This window comes from Cornus florida, unplaced genomic scaffold (assembly GCF_030987335.1).
Source record: "Cornus florida cultivar Cherokee Brave unplaced genomic scaffold, ASM3098733v1 CherokeeBrave_3.0.0_Hap2_Chr05, whole genome shotgun sequence".
Classification (NCBI taxonomy): domain Eukaryota; kingdom Viridiplantae; phylum Streptophyta; class Magnoliopsida; order Cornales; family Cornaceae; genus Cornus; species Cornus florida.
In genome coordinates this window covers 16,036,468-16,055,811 of record NW_026775575.1, presented here as the reverse complement: position 1 = coordinate 16,055,811, position 19,344 = coordinate 16,036,468, and the positions used below count along the sequence as shown (strand labels likewise).

The 19,344-nt window shown below is 38.3% G+C and overlaps 1 pseudogene; it reads left to right on the top strand.

The window, feature by feature from the left end:
- The first annotated feature begins 16,301 nt into the window (after positions 1 to 16,301).
- LOC132310897 (small nucleolar RNA R71) lies at positions 16,302 to 16,400 on the top strand (annotated as a pseudogene).
- The last annotated feature ends 2,944 nt before the right edge of the window (positions 16,401 to 19,344 follow it).

Sequence of the window (19,344 nt, the reverse complement as noted above, 5' to 3'; positions counted from 1 at the left end):
GGCTAGTGTGTCCACTATAATAGTAATCTGGTGGCCATCTATGGTAGTGACCAGCTCTGCCGTGGTACGCGGGGACGGTCGGAGGTTCTGGAAGATCATCCGTACTAGCCGCGGGTAGACTGGCTCAGTAACTGGGGCAAGAATAGCTGCAAGGCCCCTCCGGATAATATCATAATAAGCTGATCAGGTTAGCACCAATCTGGAGAAGAAGTCGACATTAAAAACTGACTCATGAGCCACTGACATCTGTGCATATCTGGGCGCAGACCTGGCACGCTCTCGAGCTGGCTAAGCTGGCTGGTGTGGAGGAGATGGAGATGGTGTAAACACAGGCTGAGCCTCAGAAGGAGATGGAGAATGCTCAGCCTCAGCCTCAGCCTCATCCTGTGATGGAGATGGAGTGAACGCAGCCTGAGCCTGTGAAGTAAATGGAATATGATCAGCCTCAGCCTCATGAGAAGGTGACTGAGGTGGAGTAGTCTCTGCTGGCTCATCCTGTATATGAGAAGGCTCTGCTGGCTCTTCTATCCTAGGTCTGAGACGTCTCTGAGGCCCGTGTTGCCTCCTGGCAATAGTTTTGCGCTTAGTCATGGCTTGAAAAATAATTTAAAACTTGCAAGGGGAGTCAGTGCTAGAATAAAGAATTTGAAAGCACAAAATAAAAACATGCATGTCAAATAAGATAGACAAAACATATATAACATGAATCTATACAAGTGATAAGAGGTGAACGTGCTAAGCAGTATAAGTGTAAAATGCATCCAATGTGGAAAATCACAGGCATTGGGCATGGATAAGATAGCATGGATATAAGATAAGATGCATGGAATGTGTGTATGAAATCTGTGAAGTTCGATTGATCACAAAAAATTGTGAGATCGATCTGAGAACTTCGATTGATCTGAGAAACTGAAAAAAATGAGTTCGATCGATCTCACCAGATCGATCTGAGATAGAAGTTCGATCGATCGAACTGTGCGAAGATGAAAATCGAAAGGTCACAGATTTGTGACGTGAATGGCACGGGGCCTTCACGAACAGTGTCGTGGGCCCATCAACACAACAATTCCTCAATCCTAGTCACTAAACTAGGCCCATACTCCCAACAAACAAATCCAAACTCAAATATATACAAAACATATAAACATATATATACACATTTATACAACATGCTTCAAGCTTCATCAATGGAGGAAATCATCATCAATTTATCATGGATTCAACATTTAAAACATGTATTTAACAACTTGAAGCTTGAAATCAAAGATAGGGTTCGAATCTTACCCAAAATCAAGGAGAGAAGACGATATGCGAAGAGGGTGATGCAAACTCAGATCCGAGAGGAGAGAGAAGAGAGAGAGAGAGAGAGAGAGAGAGAGAGAGTCGAAGCTCACTGGATCTCACCGGAGATTCGCCGGAGATGATGATGAAGATGGGTGCACAGTGGCGACGGGAATAAGGGACTGAGGGTTTGGAGTTTGATCGATCGAACTGAGATTTCAGATCGATCGAACTGTGATGATCTCTCTTCAAGTATTTTAGGAATTTTTGAAATTTTTGAAAAATTAAAAACTAAAATTAAAAATTAAAAATTAAAATTGAAAAATAGAAAATATTTTTGGATTTTTGAAAAATTAGAATAAAAATAAAATAAAATAAAGAAAATAAAATCTTTTTGGATTTTTGAAAATTAAAAAGTCAAACAAAGTCAAAGATGGTGAGATGAAGAACTGAGATCGATCTGAACAAAATGTTTGATCGATTAGACAGAGAGAAAAAATATGCAGGTTTTTGGTTCAAAAATTAGGCTAAGTGTTGGAACTCAAGATCGATCGAACTTTGAAGTTGGATCGATCTAAGGTTTTCTGATCGATCTTAGAATAAATTCGAACGATGGGACAGAGAGGTGATTTGGATGCAGGTGGATGCAGGTCGAAATTTTTTCTAAGTGTTGGATGCAGATAGAAGTTCGATCGATCGAACACTCATTTGAGATCGATCGAACTTATGCAAAATGCTCAACTCCAACATGAAAGCTCATGCAATCCTAACCACAGTTCCTAGCAATGCATATGAACCAAAAACAAGTATTTAGACTTCGCAAGAAATGAAATTAAAGATAGAAATGAGGGAGGAATAGGGTTTTGACACCATACGAATACTTTTGCTAGTTTTTAACGTCTTTAGCAAGACATTGGGCTCTTTTAGCCCGGATCAAAGATCTTGAAATGCATCCCCTCCTTGTTGGGGTGATAGATGCTTTGAACTCCACCCAACAAATGATTCTTTGAAGAACTTGTTGGATTAAGCTCTAAAGAAACTTTTAATCCCTTGTCAATGCAATCACAATCTTTGGGCTTCCAAGCCCTTTTAAAGCAAGAATTTAAAACAACACTTTGAGAATGCAAGGTTGGAGATGATCCCTTTGAAGTTTTGGTCTTACACAAAAGCTCACTTCCTTGACATTGAAGATCATAGCATTTATCTACAACATTAACCTCTCCTTTATATTTGTCAAATGAGTTGGGTGTGGGATTGAAGATATTCAACTTCACCTTCATGTGGCCAAATGAGATCTTCATTATCCCCGTCCTACAATTGATGTTGGCATTAGCAGTTGCCAAGAAAGGACGGCCAAGGATAACGGGAATTTGACTTTTAGGATTGGGGACCGGTTTCGTGTCAATGACAACATAGTTGTTAAAGGCGCACCAGGCTTGCGCCTCGGGCGCCAGGCGCATCAAGGCGCAGCTTCTGCGCCTTGAGTATGGTGAGGTGAGCCTTTGTCTTCTTCCTTTAATTTTTGCCTTTTAAACATTTGTTGTATTCAGAATTTCAGACTTCACAATCTTCTTCTTATATAATAAATTCTGATGTGATAAAGTAACTTTAAATGGTGGGTGGTCCCTACCACTACCACCAAAAAAGTTAAAAGACTAGTCCAAATAAAAAAAGTAAAGGAACCCAAATTAGGCTCAATTGTTGTACGAAATATTTGGGAGCTATGGGTCTCTTTGTCAAGCTCTCTCACTCTCCGGCAAGCTCTCTCTCCGGCGAGCTCTCTCTCCGGCAACTAGGTAACCATTTATTCTCTTCTTCTTCTTCTCTGTTTTTTTTTTTTTTTTTTTTTCCTTCTTTCTTCTCTGATTTCTTTTTTCTTCTTCTTCTTCTTCTTCTCTATTTTTTTTTTCCCTTCTTTCTTCTCTGTTTTTCTTTTTTCCCTTCTATTCTTGCTTTTCTCTCTATCTGTCTTCTTCTCTGGCAACCAGCGTCTTCTTCTTCTTCTTTTCTATTTTTTTTTTTTTATTTTGTCTTTCTTCTCTGTTTTTTTTTTTCCCCCTTCTTTCTTCTCTGTTTTTTTCCCCCCTTCTTTCTTCTCTGTTTTTTTTGTTCCTTCTTCTTCTCTGTTTTTCTTTTTTCCTTCTGCTCTTGCTTTTCTCTTTTTTAATTATTTATTTATTTTAGCTATCAATTATCAACATGCCTGTTAGTTTTTCATCTGGAGTGTGGCCTGTGAAATGCTGCTATTTTAGGCTTTTTAGCTATGAAAATGCATGCCTGTAACGCCTGTTATTGTTTCCTAATGTTGCTATTTTAGCTATGAAAATGCATGCCTGCTATTGTTTCCTTTGGACTGTGACCTGTGAATGCCTTTTTTTTTTTTTCTTTTTTCTTTGCTGTGAAAATGCCTGTTGCACTTTTTAAGTGATGATCAAGATGGTGCTATGTTTATTGATAATGAGGATGATCCGATGATATTTAGATCCTTTGGTGTTCTTCTTAGGAGTTAGGATGAACTGATGAAGTGAACATTTCTATGTTTGTTTTACTTTTTATTTAATTAGTTGATTTTTGCATCTTTATGTTAGTAATTACTATGTTACTATGTTGACTATTGAACGCCAATATTTGGTTTAGTTTGCTTTTGCATCTTTATGTTAGCATGTTGATTATTAAACTTATGTATTTGGTTTACATGATTTTGCATCTTTATTAGATGTTATTTTTTATTTTTTTTTTCTCAACTTGCGCATCGCTTCAGTCGGGCGCGCGCCTCGCCTTGCGCCTTGCGCCTTGCGCCTCAGGCTCCAAGGCACCTTTGCGCCTTAGTGCGCCTTGAGCCTTTAACAACTATGAATGACAACGAAATCAACGGGGAAGAAAAATTTGTCAATCTTTATCAAAACATCCTCAATGATACCCCTAGGCTTCTTAATGGATCGATCGGCAAGTTGTAAAACTACCGACGTCGGTTTCAATTCTCCTAGGCCCAATTTGACATAAACCGAGTATGGAAGAAGGTTAACACTTGCTCCTAAGTCAAGAAGCGCCCGATTAATGATATGATCACCAATGATGCATGAAGTAGTAAGTGAACCGGGGTCCTTAAACTTTGGTAAAGTGTTATGTTGCAAAATTGAGCTAACTTGCTCGGTTAAAACAATTTTTCTTGATACTTGGTTCTTGTTCTTCCGCTTCTGGGTGCACAAGTCTTTCAAGAATTTGGCATAAGACGGAATTTGCTTAATTGCATCCAAAAGTGGAAGATTGACTTTTAATTGCCTAAATATTTCCATGATTTTATTGGTTTTTGCCTTTCGCTTGTTTTTTGAAATGGATCCTTTTAAGGCATCCGAAAATGGAGCTTTTGGCTCAAACATTTTTTCAGCATTTTTTTTTGAAAACTCTTCAACACAAGAATTTTTCAAATCACTTTGCTTCAAATCATTTTTCAAAAAAAACTTTTCAAATTCATTTTTCGGTAAATCTTTCTTCAAATCATTTTCAAAATCATTCTTCAAATCACATTTTGAAGCTTTCTCATTCACAAGATCATGTATATGCAATGAAGGAGGAATGTGATGTGAAACGGGATGGGTGACAACTTGTGGTTGCACCGGTTCACTCTCTTCATTGAATTTACCCACTTAGTTATCCAAAATCCTACCACTCCGCAAGGTAGTCACCGCATTAACATGCTCAATGGTGTGGCCTTCCGATGAGGAATGGGTTTCCACAACACATTGTTGCTTAGGTGGGGCATTCATAGGCATCTTTCCCTTCTTTCTTGTATTAAGAGTGCTTATTATTTGCCCTACTTGGGTTTCTAGCTTATTGAGAGTGGGAATGAAGCAATTGTGTGTTTGCCTCAAGAGTGCCCAAAGCATTCAAAACTTTTTCTTCAAAGGCGGGACTTCTAGCATTTCCTTGGGAATAAGATTAGTTGGGAAAATGAGAGTTAGCAAATTGATTCCCTTGTGATTGATAAGGTCTATAACCTCGGGATCCTTGGCTGTGAAGTAGAGGTGGAATGTACTTCCCTTGAAAATCGCCTTGGGAAGGGTTTGAGCCCTCTCCTTGGTTTTTTCAAGAGAAGTTCGAACGATTTCTCCAACTTGGATTATAATGAGTACCATAAGGATTGTTCCCTTGGTTCACAAAAGCTGCATTGACTTATTCATTAGGTTCATTTTGCATTTGTCCGTGAGGACAATGAGAAGTAGAATGAAGAACACTAGAACAAGTGATACATGATTCATTTGATGCACAATGAGAATGGAAAGGGAAGGAAGATACTTGGTTCACCAAGTTTTGGTTAATCAAAAATTAATCAAACCTTTGAGATAAAGACTTCATTTTGGCGGCTATTTCATTTGAATGGTCGACTTGATGTAAGCTAACACTATTCCTACCTTGTGAATTTCTACCATTCTTCGATGATAATGTTCTATACAAAGAATTTTCACTCATGCTCTCATAAAGACGCAACACATCATCCTCATGCCTATCAATGTAAGAGCCACCCATGGAAGCATCAACCATGCCTTTGTAATTGTCCGATAAGCTCTTAAAGAAATATTGAACTAATTGTCCGATAAGCTCTTAAAGAAATATTGGACACTTCCTAAGCAATTCATTAAAGCGTTCCCATGCCTCATGAAATATTTCTCCATCCCTATGTGAAAATTCCTGAATTAAGGTTCTCATGACATTGGTCTTAGAAACCGGATAGTACTTCTTCAAAAAATCTTGTTGCATCTCTGCCCAAGAAGTGATTAAAAAAGGCTTAAGATTGTTAAACAATACTTTGCCTTGTCTTTTAAGGTGAATGGAAAAAGTTTGAGCCTTATGACCTTTTCCGGCATGTCCGTATATTTTACGGTGGAACATACTTCAAGAAACTCATCCAAATGCTTGTAAGGTTCTTCACTTGAAAGTCCATGATAGTTAGGAAGCATTTGAATAGTATGTGGCTTAATTTCATAGTGATGTGCTCTAAATGGCAGCAATTGAATGCATGTAGGTGCATTATATTCATTAGGCACATAGTGATCTCTTAAAGCAAGTGGAGGATTAGCAATTTGAGGTGCAACATGGGCACCTTGATTTTGATTTCCTTAAATGATGGGAGGTTATGGAGTATACATTGGCCTTGGCATTCCCAATGAAACTTAGCCTTATTGTTGTTGTGGTTGGTGAATGAATGGTCTAGGCTTGCCTAATAGTACTTAAATGTTCTCAGGATGCACATTTCGATGGAGGATACATTGTTGGTCTATGTGACTAAGGTCCTCTACATGCTCTTCATTATGGCCTTCCATTGATGTAATAGATTGGGTAGAACTAGAACTTCCTTTTCCCCTAGGATTTCTAACTATGGATTTAAGATGCAAATCAAGAGGGACAAGAGTTGATCTTAGTGATCTACGACCATGTATGCACAATGTAAAAACACACAAACACAATGAATGAACAAATACTTCGACTTCACAACAATTAAATGAAACTTCCTCCACAAACACTTAACCCATACTCCTATGCTTTAACAACAATGATGCAAAGAACAATTAAGAGTGCCTCCACACGGGCTCACGATTTATCTTAGAATTTAAAAATAAGCCTCCACGCGGGCCGACGATTTAACTAAGGGATTGAGCAAAGAAAGTCTCACAAAGGTCCTTTAGCACTTCAACTCCAAATTTGGCTTAGCTTGGCAATTTTTTTTTTTTTTAGCCTTTTTCCTTGCTTAGCTTTGCTTTGCTGGGTAGCTCCTTTGCTTGCCTCCTTGCTCAATGCACCTTGTCAAAGATGAACAAACACAATAAGTAATCAAAAGAAAAATAAAAACAAAGTAAAGACAAGATCAAAAAAATAATAATTCCTAATTGATTCCACAAACACGACGTTGCCTAATCTCCGGCAACGGCGCCAAAAACTGGTGGTGGTTTCGCCGCTCTACACTATAAGCTTGAGAGTGTGCATTAAGGCGAGGGCCAAGTTTTACATTTATAAAAGCCACTACTACCTTTACTAAAAATATAGTTAGGGTGAGTAGGGATCGTCCCAAGGGATTGGAGTCGAATTTGGTTGTGGAATCACTATTAGAGTTAGTAGGTCAAGTGATCAAACAAATAGTTGGTTGGTTGATTAACTAGAGAACAAATTAAACTAAATAATTGAATGTAATAAAGAGTAAGTAAGAGAGAAAGATATTGGGGTTTAGGGGTCACCACCAAACAATACTTTTCTACACCCTTAACAAATGACTAATGAGGGAAATGTGTGTTGCAATATTGATATGTGTGTGTGTGTGTGTTTGGTTGATTCAATTAGTAAGGATGACCAATTAAGTATATATTGTCTAATCAACATGTGAAAACAACAATATATCTAACAATTAAATATATATTGTTTAAGTAGCATGTGAAAAACACAATATATCTAGCAAGTCATTAATCATTTCATTAAGCTCACAAGTCAAATACACCACAAGGTTAGAGACATATGCTACTTGCATTCAAAAGTATGGAATATCAAACAACAGCATGGATTGTCCTCCCATCTAACAACTATGCTACCACTACACTACAATTCAGCTAATGATAAGAAATTAAACTAATTAAGCTAAAGGAGAGGCACAATCCATCAAGAAATGAGCATGAACCATCAAGAAAATTATAAGAGCATTCCATTAAGCACTATGTTTTGACAATCTCTAGATCTATGGCATTGATACACATAGACATGCATCAATAACACAAGAAATAGAGACAAACACATGAACATCTATTCTAGCATACATAGACATATAGATAAAATAAAATGATCAATTGGAAGCATTAAACCACATAAATCATTGAATAAACAAGATCTATATATACAAAAGTGCCAAAACATGTATTACAACACGAATCCCTCAATAATACACAAAATCAAGATGTAGAAAGTATGTTTGGGGCTAACTCTAGCCAAAGAGTATGTCTAGCCACTCGTGGTAATGCTTCTTCAACCCTTAAGGGCAAACTCCATTGAAGAATTCTACTCCTTGGTTGATGAAGAGCTCCCAAGCTTGTGTTTCTAGCCTTCTCCTCCTTTCTTCCTCCCTAATAATAGCCTATATTGTGATAGATCAATCCTAAGAATGCTAATCCATCACCTCTCGAAAAAGTGTATCATATTCTTTATATAGGTAGGTCAAGTGACACACAAAATGAGCTGGGGTTGTGCACAAAATATTCCCCAATGATTGGATAAGGACAGCTTTCAATGACCTGGAAATTTAACTTTTTCGCACTAGAGGAAGTTCGATCGATCGAACCTTGGACTTGGATCGATCGAACATGGCTGAGATCTATCGAACTGAAGTTAGATCGATCCTCAATGGCGGCGCCTTTTTGGATAAAAACAAATCTGAGATATTTTGAAAATATTTTTGAGAAAAGGACAAAAGAGGTTGGTAGGGTGGTACAATTAGATAAGATCAATCATTTGGATAAGGACAAGGTAGTTCGATCGATCAAAGAATGATGTTGGATCGATCGAACTTTGAGATCTCTGAAAATGTCATCATGGCTCTGATCCATCTTGAAGTGCTGAAGTTAATCATGTTGAATCGATCGAACTTTGATCTGAGATCGATCGAAGATGTTGAATTCCACATTTTTCTTCCTTTTGCTTCCACTTGGTTCCTTTCTTTGATTCATTCCAGAATTGCTTCATTTCTGCTCTTATTTGGCTGAGTTAGTTTATTTTTGGGATAAGTGCCTAAAAATGGAAATAATACGAAATCAATCTAAAACGGTAAAGTAAAATAGATAAGGGTATTAGAATACCTAAGCTTAAGAGATTTAAATACGCACTTTTCAGCGCTCATCACACCCCCAAACTTAAATATTGCTAGTCCCTAACAATGAACTAGAAAGTAAAGGAATGAAATGAACAACTATACAACTATATACTAGAAAGCAATAAATGGATAACGCCACTTTTGTAGGGAACACGATTGCACTTAGCATATGTAAGAAGCCTTTTAAACCCCTAGGTTACCCCTAGTGGACGAGTGAAGTCTCGTGAGGGTTTTCAGAAATGATACCCACAAACATTAAGCTCATTCTTTTAAAAGAAGTACCAATATTGCAAATAAGCATTGGGAGAAAACTACCTCATGTATGCAATGTTTCAAACATTTCCAAGCAATCTCCTAAAATTTCAACATCAAGTAAATAAGTATGGTCCTCCACACATCAAGAAAATGATCATGCAAATCGAAACAACTCTAGAATCCTTTTTGAGTGGACCGGAATCAAGTGTGTTGCTATCTAAGCCAACTAAAGAATTAATCACATCCTTACCCTCAAACTAGCACACAAATCTAGTACCGATCATCAAGACAAAAAGTGGACCTTTTATTAAAGCTTTATTGTTCTAGGTGCGCTTATTCTTTTCACTCAATTTTTTTTTTTTTTTTTTTTTTTAAGATCAAAGATGGAAGCATGGTACAATGTGTTGATCTATTAAGCTTTCTAGCGATTCATGAGGTCGAGCGTTAGGTTAATGACTCCCAAATCAGACGACTTCAGGGCATTAGGCGTTCAAACACCCCTACGGACTTACAAGCTCAAATCAACTAGGCTACAAATCAAGACAACTTCCATTTAATTATTTCCCACTTCTCACCTTTTTAGGAGAAGTCCTCACTTTTTTATTACTTTTGTAACTTTTTTTTATTAAGAATGAAAGCTTTCAATTCACTACTAGCCCAATTGGGATATAACCAATTCAATAATCAACAAAGCATGTACCCCACAAATGAATGCTAGTGTGTGCCTGTGCTAGTGTAGAATACTATAGTGAATTTCAAAACAATCACAAAATCAGGATGATGTGGACCACAAGTGCAAGCAAGATATCAATCTTTCAAAAAATTTACTCCTAAATGGCATCCGCAAGGCATACAAGAAGTATTGGACTCTCAAGTCAAACAATTTTTAAATTCTAAGCAATGTAGTCTTCAAAAGATTAAAATCATCGCTAATATGGACTAATCATATAAAATCTCTCAAATACACCAGTCATGCTCAAAATTTTGAATTAAAAAGCAAACACTGTAACATACACCATTACCCACAAACTTAAACGGCACAATGTCCTCAATGTGCAAAGAGAAGAAATGAAAGAGTATACCGGTGCAATTAAAGTAAAGAATGGCTGGGACTGAAGTATCCAAAGTGGGTGGCATGGCCCTCCCAAACTTAGGATTAGCTGTGGTCCTAAAATTTGGCACTCGGATAAATTCATCAGATAACAAAAGGGATAACCAGTGCACAATGGACATGCAAGTGTAAATGGGATAAAACAGATAGAGTATGGAGAGAGATATAAGGGTGGTCCTAAAAATTATGTAGCATTCTCTCTCACTGTAGTCACTGTGATGCACCTGATGGAGTCAAACAAATAAATATAAAAATATGATAAATGACATTCATAGCAAAAACATATATATAAAGAAAATAAATTATAAAGTACATCAAAAGAGCAAAGCCGATATATCCAGCTGCAAATAATATACAATGACAAAAATGAAGTATAGATTATAGAGGTGTAGTATGAAAAGATAGAAGAAACTGGGAATCTCAGGTGGACGAGGCAGGACGGGCAGGGCGAGTTCCGCGAATATCGTGAGATAAGTCTCGGAATGCAGTCATGACATCCGTGCAGAATGTAGCAAAATCAGCTCGGTGGGCCATAACATCGGCTCGAATGGCAACAGTATCAACTCTGATAGCAACCACTATATCCTCAAGAGCTTGAAGACGCTCTCCAAAGCTGGGGATCTGACTAGGAGCCTCAGGTACGGATGAATCAGATGAAAGATCCTGAGTTTGCTCCTCCGCATGAATGGGTGATCCAGCTAGAGAGTGCTGCTCTGCGTTATCTGCAAGTCGCTCTAAATCAATGTCCATACGCTCGACAGCCTGATCAACTGGTGCGTCGTCCGCTGCCGGGTCTGCTGCTACTGGGGCCTCAGCCTCTAAATCCTCTAAAACTAAGTCCTCTGCCACCTGAGATGCATCCTCCTGTAGTCGGGCAATAATAGTATTATAGCTCTTGTCCTAGTCCTTCTTCAAGAAGTGACAGGAACCTCTCTCAGGGTGCTCCAGAGGATGGAAAGGATATCGCTGGTCAATCAGGATCTGGGTGATGAGGTGGCCAAATGGGAGAGACTTGGCCCTTTTGGGCCTCTCCTTGCTGATATGCTCATCGTAGAGCTTCCTCATCACGCTCCAGATGAGCGCGAGGATAGATACCTAGTGGCCTGTATAAAATGCGTAGAGGGCTGTCAGATAGTCACCTCGCCGCTGAATCTTGTGCCTGGCCATATATATGTTCCGAAAGAGAACGGAATCAAAGAACCGTAGGTCATCTGGAAAATAAGTGCAGGTGGCGAAAGTCTCGCCATCGGCATAGTGACCTGTCAGAAATACTGCTATGTCGGCATAAGAAGGCCTAATAGCCTCAGATATAGCTCCTATAGCTCCGGAGGGCATCGGTGTGGACAATGGCATGATCTGGCTAGTGTGTCCACTGTAATAGTAATCTGGTGGCCATCTATGGTAGTGACCAGCTCTGCCGTGGTACGCGAGGACGGTCGGAGGTTCTGGAAGAACATCCGTACTAGCCGCGAGTAGACTGGCTCAGTAACTAGGCCAAGAATAGTTGCAAGGCCCCTTCGGATAATGCCATCATAAGCTGATCGGGTTAGCACCAATCTGGAGAAGAAGTCGACATCAAAAACTGAATCATGTGCCACTGACATCTGTGCATATCTAGGCGTGGGCTTGTCACGCTCTCGAGCTGGCTGAGCTAGCTGGTGTGGAGGAGATGGAGATGGTGTAAATACTGGCTGAGCCTCAGAAGGAGAAGGAGAATGCTCAGCCTCAGCCTCATCCTGTGATGGAGATGGAGTGAACGCAGCCTGAGCCTGTGAAGTAGATGGAATATGATCAGCCTCAGCCTCATGAGAAGGTGACTGAGGTGGAGTAGTCTCTGCTGGCTCATCCTGTATATAAGAAGGCTCTGCTGGCTCCTCTATCGTAGGTCTGAGACGTCTCTGAGGTCCGTGTTGCCTCCTGGCAACAGTCTTGAGCTTAGTCATGGCCTGAAAAATAATTTAAAACTTGCAAGGGGAGTCAGTGCTAGAATAAAGAATTTGAAAGCACAAAATAGAAATATGCATGTCAAATAAGATAGACAAAACATATATGACATGAATCTATACAAGTGATAAGAGGTGAACATGCTAAACAGTATAAGTGTAAAATGCATCCAATGTGGAAAATCACAGGCATTGGGCATGGATGAGATAGCATGGATACAAGATAAGATGCATGCAATGTGTGTATAAAATCTGTGAAATTCGATCGATCACTAAAAATTGTGAGATCGATCTGAGAACTTCGATCGATCTGCGAAACTGAAAAAAATGAGTTCGATCAATCTCTCCGGATCGGTCTGAGATGGAAGTTCAATCGATCGAACTATACGAAGATGAAAATCGAAAGGTCACAGATCTGTGACGTGGATGGCACGGGGCCTTCACGAACAGTGTTGTAGGCCCATCAACACAACAATTTCTCAATCCTAGTCACTGAACTAGGCCCATACTACCACAAAACAAATCAAAACTCAAATATATCCAAAACATATAAACATATATATACACATATATACAACATGCTTCAAGCTTCATCAATGGAGGAAATCATCATCAATTTATCATGGATTCAACATTTTAAACATGTATTTAACAACTTAAAGCTTAAAATCAAAGATGGGGTTCGGATCTTACCCAAAATCGAGGAGAGGAGATGGGATGCGAAGAGGGTGATGCAAACTCAGATCCGAGAGGAGAGAGAAAAGAGAGAGAGAGTCGAAGCTCACTCGATCTCGCCGGAGATTCGCCGGAGATGATGATGAAGATGGGTGCACAGTGGCGACGGGAATGAGGGACTGAGGGTTTGGAGGGTTGGATCGATCTAATGAATCGATCTTGAGACCCTTAGGTTCTATTTTTAAAAACTTTTCCCGTTCAGTTCGATCGATCGAATTGTGATGATCTTTCTTCAAGTATTTTTGGAATTTTTGAAATTTTTGAAAAATTAAGAGCTAAAATTAAAAATTAAAAATTAAAATTGAAAAATAGAAAATATTTTTGGATTTTTGAAAATTTAGAATAAAAATAAAATAAAATAAAATCTTTTTGAATTTTTGAAAATTAAAAAGTCAAACAAAGTCAAAGATGGTGAGATAAAGAACTGAGATCGATCTGAACAAAATGTTCGATCGATCAGACAGAGAGCAAAAATATACAGGTTTTTGGTTCAAAAATTTGGCTAAGTGTTGGAACTCAAGATCGATCGAACTTTGAAGTTGGATCGATCTAAGGTCTTCTGATCGATCTGAGAATAAGTTTGAACGATGGGACAGAGAGGTGATTTGGATGCAGGTGGATGCAGGTCGAAAATTTTTCTAAGTGTTGGATGCAGGTAGAAGTTCGATCGATCAAACTCTCATTTGAGATCGATCGAACTTATGCAAAATGCTCAACTCCAACATGAAAGCTCATACAATCCTAACCGCAGTTCCTAGCAATGCATATGAACCAAAAACAAGTATCTAGACTTCGCAAGAAATGAAATTAAAGATAGAAATGAGGGAGGAATAGGGTTTTGACACCCTACGAATACTTTTGCTAGTTTTTAATGTCTCTAGCAAGACATTGGGTTTTTTAGCCCGGATCAAAGATCTTGTAATGCATCCCCTCCTTGTTGGGGTGATAGATGCTTTGAACTCCACCCAACAAATGGTTCTTTGAAGAACTTGTTGGATTATGCTCAAAAGAAACTTTTGATCCCTTGTCAATGCAATCACAATCTTTGGGCTTCCATACCCTTTCAAAGCAAGAATTTAAAATAACACTTTAAGAATGCAAGGTTGAAGATGATCCGTTTGAAGTTTTGGTCTTACACAAAAGCTCGCTTCCTTGACATTGAAGATCATAGCATTTATCTACAACATTAACCTCTCCTTCATATTTGTCAAATAAGTTGGGTGTGGGATTGAAGATATTCAACTTCACCTTCATGTGGCCAAATGAGATCTTCATTATCCCCGTCCTACAATTGATGTTGGTATTAGCAGTTACCAAGAAAGGACGGCCAAGGATAACGGGAATTTGGCTTTTAGGATTGGGGACCGGTTCCGTATCAATGACAATGAAATCAATGGGGAAGAAAAATTTGTCAATCTTTATCAAAACATCCTCAATGATACCCCTAGGCTTCTTAATGGATCGGTCGGCAAGTTGTAAAACTACTGACGTCGGTTTCAATTCTCCTAGGCCCAATTTGACATAAACCGAGTATGGAAGAAGGTTAACACTTGCTCCTAAGTCAAGAAGTGCCCGATTAATGATATGATCACCAATGATGCATGAAGTAGTAGGTAAACTAGGGTCCTTAAACTTTGGTAAAGTGTTATGTTGCAAAATTGAGCTCACTTGCTCGGTTAAAACCACTTTTATTGGTGCTTGGCTCTTATTCTTCCGCTTTTGGGTGCACAAGTCTTTCAAGAATTTGGCATAAGTCGGAATTTGCTTGATTGCATCCAAAAGTGGAAGATTGACTTTTACTTGCCTAAACATTTCCATAATTTCATTGGTTTTTGCCTTTTGCTTACCTTTTGAAATGGATCCTTTTAAGGCATTCGAAAATGGAGCTTTTGGCTCAAACACTTTTTCAGCATTTTTTTTTGAAAACTCTTCAACACAAGAATTTTTCAAATCACTTTGCTTCAAATCATTTTTCAAAAAAAACTTTTCAAATTCATTTTTCGGTAAATCTTTATTCAAATCATTTTCAAAATCATTCTTCAAATCACATTTTGAATCTTTCTCATTCACAAGATCATGTATATGCAATGAAGGAGGAATGGGATGTGAAACGGGACGGGTGACAACTTGTGGTTGCACCGGTTCACTCTCTTCATTGAACTTACCCACTTGGTTGTCCACAATCCTACCACTCCGCAAGGTAGTCACCGCATTAACATACTCAATGGTGTGGCCTTCCGATGAGGAATGGGTTTCCACAACACATTATTGCTTAGGTGGGGCATTCATAAGCATCTTTCCCTTCTCTCTTGCATTAAAAGTGCTTACTATTTGCCCTACTTGGGTTTCGAGCTTCGCAATAAATTGAGAGTAGGAATGAAGCAATTGTGTGTTTGCCTCAAGAGTGCCCAAAGCATTTAAAACTTTTTCTTCAAAGGCGAGACTTCTAGCATTTCCTTGGGAATAAGATTGGTTGGGAAAATGAGAGTTAGCAAATTGATTCCCTTGTGATTGATAAGGTCTATAACTTTGGGATCCTTGGCTTTGAAGTGGAAGTGGAATGTACTTCCCTTAAAAACCGCCTTGGGAAGGGTTTGAGCCCTCTCCTTGGTTTTTTCAAGAGAAGTTCGAACGATTTTTCCAACTTGGATTATAATGAGTACCATAAGGATTGTTCCCTTGGTTCACAAAAGCTGCATTGACTTGTTCATTAGGTTCATTTTGCACTTGTCCGTGAGGACAATGAGAAGTAGAATGAAGAACACTAGAACAAGTCATATATGATTCATTTGATGCGCGATGAGAATGGTTAGGGAAGGAAGATACTTGGTTCGCCGAGTTTTGGTTAATAAAAAATTGATCAAACCTTTGAGATAAAGACTTCATTTTGGCGGCTATTTCATTTGAATGGTCAACTTGATGTAAGCCAACACTCTTCCTACCCTGTAAATTTCTACCATTCTTCGATGATAATGTTCTATGCAAAGAATTTTCACTCATGCTCTCATAAAGACGCCACACGTCATCCTCATGCCTATCAATGTAAGAGCCACCCATGGAAGTATCAACCATGCCTTTGTAATTATCCGATAAGCTCTCAAAGAAATATTGAACTAATTTTCATTTGGGCATGTCATGATGTGGACACTTCCTAAGCAATTCATTAAAGCGTTCCCATGCCTTATGAAATGTTTCTCCATCCCCATGTGAAAATTCCCGAATTGAGGTTCTTATGGCATTGGTCTTAGAAAATGGATAGTACTTCTTCAAAAACTCTTGTTGCATCTCTGCCCAAGAAGTGATTGAAAAAGGCCTAAGATTGTTAAACCAATACTTTGCCTTGTCTTTTAAGGTGAATGGAAAAAGTTTGAGCCTTAAGACCTCTTCAGGCATGTCCGTATATTTTACGGTGGAGCATACTTCAAGAAACTCATCCAAATGCTTGTAAGGTTCTTCACTTGGAAGTCGATGATAGTTAGGAAGCATTTGAATAGTTTGTGGCTTAATTTCATAGTGATGTGCTCTAAATGGCAGCAATTGAATGCATGTAGGTGCATTATATTCATTAGGCACATAGTGATCTCTTAAAGCAAGTGGAGGATTAGCAATTTGAGGTGCAACATGGGCACCTTGATTTTGATTTCCTTGAATGATGGGAGGTTGTGGAGTATACATTGGCCTTGGCATTCCCAATGAAACTTGACCTTGCTGTTGTTGTGGTTGGTGAATGAATGGTTTAGGCATACCTAATGGTACTTGAATGTTCTCATGATGCACATTTGGATAGAGGATGCCTTGTTGGTCTATGTGACCAAAGTCCTCTACATGCTCTTCATCATGGCCTTCCATTGATGTAATAGATTGGGTAGAACTAGAACTTCGTCTTCCCCTAGGATTTCTAACTACGGATTCAAGATGCAAATCAAGAGGGACAAGAGTTGGTCTTAGTGATCTACGACCATGCATGCACAATGTAAAAACACACAAACACAATGAATGAACAAACACTTCGACTTCACAACAATTCAATGAAACTTCTTCCACAAACACATAACCAGTACTCCTATGTTTTAACAACAATGATGCAAAGAACAATTAAGAATGCCTCCACGCGGGCTCACGATTTATCTAATAATTTAAAAACAAGCCTCCACGCGTGCCGACGATTTAACTAAGGGATTGAGTAAAGAAAGTTTCACAAAGGTCCTTTAACACTTCAACTCCAAATTTAGCTTAGCTTAGCAATTTTTTTTATTTTTATTTTTATTTTTTTAGCTTTTTTCCTTGCTTGCTTAGCTTTGCTTTGCTTTGCTTGGTAGCTCCTTTACTTACCTCCTAGCTCAATGCACCTTGTCAAAGATGAACAAACACAATAAGTAATCAAAAGAAAAATAAAAACAAAGTAAAGACACGATCAAAAAAATACTAATTCCTAATTGATTCCACAAATACGACGTTGGCTAATCTTCGGCAACGGCGCCAAAAACTGGTGGTGGTTTCGCCGCTCTACACTATAAGGTTGAGAGTATGCATTAAGGCGAGGGCCAAGTTTTACATTTATAAAAGCTACTACTACCTTTACTAAAAATATAGTTAAGGTGAGTAAGGATCGTCCCAAGGGATTGGAGTCGAATTTGGTTGTGGAATCACTATTAGGGTTAGTAGGTCGAGTGATCAAACAAATAGTTGGTTGGTTGATTAACTAGAAAGCAAATTAAACTAAATAATTGAATGTAATAAAGAGTAAGTAAGAGAGAGAGATATTGGAGTTTAGAGGTCACCACCAAACAATACTTTTCTATACCCTTAACAAGTGACTAGTGAGAGAAATGTGTGTTGCAATATTGATATGTGTGTGTGTGTTTTGTTGATTCAATTAGCAAAGATGACCAATTAAGTATATATTGTCTAATCAACATATGAAAAGCACAATATATCCAACAATTAAGTATATATTGTCTAAGTAGCATGTGAAATGTACAATATATCTAGCAAGTCATTAAGCATTTCATTAAGCTCACAAGTCAAATACACCACAAGGTTAGAGACATATGCTACTTGCATTCAAAAGTATGGAACATCAAACAACAAGCATGGATTGTCCTCCCATCTAACAACTATGCTACCACTACACTACAATTAAGCTAATGACATGAAATTAAACTAATTAAGCTAAGAAAGAGATCCATCAAGAAATGAGCATAAACCATCAAGAAAATTACAAGAGCATTCCATTAAGCACTATGTTTTAACAATCTCTAGATCTATGGCATTAATACACATAGACATGCATCAATAACACAAGAAATAGAGACAAATACATGAACATCTATTTTAGTATACATAGACATATGGATATAATGAAATGATCAATTGGAAGTATTAAACCACATAAATCATTGAACAAACAAGATCTATATATACAAAAGTGTCAAAACATGTATTACAACACTAATCCCTCAATAATACACAAAATCAAGATGTAGAAAGCATGTTTGGGGCTAACTCCAGTCCCAAGAGGATGTTTAGCCACTCATGGTAATGCTTCTCTAACCCTCAAGGGCAAACTCCATGGAAAAAATCTACTCCTTGGTTGATGAAGAGCTCCCAAGCTTGTGTTTCTAGCCTTCTCCTCCTTGCTTCCTCCCTAAGAATAGCCTCTATTGTGATAGATCAATCCTAAGAATGCTAATCTATCCCCTCTCAAAAAGTGTATCATATTCTTTATATAGGTAGGTTAAGTGACACACAAAATGGGCTGGGGTAGTGCACAAAATATTTCCCAATGATTGGATAAGGACAGCTTTCAATGAGCTAGAAATTTAACTTTTTCGCACTAGAGGAAGTTCGATTGATCGAACCTTGGACTTGGATCGATTGAACATGGCTGAGATCTAGCGAACTGAAGTTGGATCGATCCTCAATGGCGGCGCCTTTTTGGATAAAAACAAATCTGAAATATTTCCAAGATATTTTTGGGAAAAAGACAAAAGTGGTTGGTCGGGTGGTACAACTAGATAAGATCAATCATTTGGATAAGGATACGGTAGTTCGATCGATCAAAGAATGATGTTGGATCGATCGAACTTTGAGATCTCTGAAAATGTCATCATAGCTCTGATCCACCTTGAAGTGCTGAGATTGATCATGTTGGATCGATCGAACTTTGACCT